Source organism: Morone saxatilis, unplaced genomic scaffold (genome assembly GCF_004916995.1).
Source record: "Morone saxatilis isolate NCDOM2014 unplaced genomic scaffold, NCSU_SB_2.0 Contig11, whole genome shotgun sequence".
In the NCBI taxonomy this organism is placed as follows: domain Eukaryota; kingdom Metazoa; phylum Chordata; class Actinopteri; family Moronidae; genus Morone; species Morone saxatilis.
The window spans coordinates 29,315,516-29,317,254 of NW_023339663.1; positions in this window are offsets into that span (position 1 = coordinate 29,315,516).

Here is a 1,739-nt window from a genome sequence, read left to right on the forward strand (position 1 = left end):
CGATGGAGGATTTGCTGTACATGTTAAGGGAGAGGCTCACATAAATGCAATGATGGCTTGGAAGGAATTTGAGCGAGGAGAAAAAGCAAATGCATCTTTAATGAGTACCCTAACTAAAGAGCACAGTAAACAGATAGAGGAAAATCGTACCTATATAAAAACTGTAGCTGAAGTCTTGCTTTTAACTGCAACCCAAAATATTTCACAGAGGGGTCACAGGGAAACAAGCGATGCAGACAACAGGGGAAACTTCTTGGCTATATTGGATGCAATTGGTAACCATGACCCAGTTGTAAAAAAGAAAATGACAGGGCCTCGCAATGCAAAATACACCAGCCATCAAATTCAAAATGAGATTTTGGATACATTAGCTGAGATGGTACGCTCTTCCATCATAAATGAGGTCAAGGAAAGTGGTGTCTTTTCTGTAATGGCAGATGAAACTAAAGACACAAAAAAGAAGGAACAGATCTCTTTTGTGCTGAGGTATTTCTATCAAGGAGCTGTAAAAGAGAGTTTCCTGCACTTTGAATCTGCAGACCACCTCGATGCTGCAGGATTGACAGAAAAAATAATCCAATTATTTGAGAGATATGGCCTGGACTACAAAAGTAATCTGGTTGGGCAATCGTATGACGGTGCTTCTGTCATGAGTGGCAAGCACTCTGGCGTTCAAGCTCGTATTAAGGATGTGGCAAAGCAGGCCTTTTATGTCCATTGTAATGCTCATAGTCTTAATCTGGTTCTTGTTGACACAATCAAAGCAGTCCCACAAGCGGATTGCTTTTTTGCGTTGTTGCAGAAACTATATGTATTTATGTCTGGCTCTTATGTTCACACCAAGTGGCTTAAAACACAGCAAGAAATGTATGCTGGAGCACCCAGAGAGCTTCAGCGGTTGAGTGACACAAGGTAGGCTTGCCGGCATACAGCTTGTCGTACCGTACTTGAAAGACTACCTACTATTACACGTGTCCTTGAGGAAGTTGCTGCAGAAAACCATGGAGATAGGAGCATTGATGCACGGGGCCTGCTCGCTCAAATTGACCTGCAGTTCATTGGCCTTTTAGTGACATGCACCAAGGTTTTTGGTGATGCAAAATCTCTGTCTGACATTCTGCAGTCTCCCTCTCTTGATTTGTGTTCAGCTGTAGATCTAGTTGAAGCCCTTGTGCAAAGTTTTCAGGATTACAGAGATGAATCCTACTTTGAAAGGCTCTGGGAAGAAGTATTAAATACTGCTGAAAAATGCAATGTGGAGACTGAACCTATTCCAAAAAGAAAGTCAAAACAGAGCAGAATGCTAGATGGACATACTGTCATGTCTTCTGTAGGTGAGCGTTCTGAGCAGACCAGGGACTCTTTTCGTACCAGCATATTCTACCCTGTGCTTGATAGGATGCTTAGTGAGCTAAAGAGACGATTCTCAAAACCAAACTGTGCAATAATGATGGGGATTCAGGCCTTAAATCCTTCAAGTGCTACATTTTGCCAAGAGGAGGCTCTATTTTCGTTTGCTTCTATATATGCATGTAACATAGATGACCTCAGACATGAGCTGCACCAAATGAAAAGAGTCCTACAGAGGAAATTAGAATGTGGCATACAGAAGCCCTCTAACATAATAGAGCTTACTAACATGATTGAACCTCTTAAAGAGGTATTCCATGAGCTCTTCCAATTGTGCAAAATCGCCATTGCAATACCTGTAAGTACTGCTTCCTGTGAACGCAGCTTTT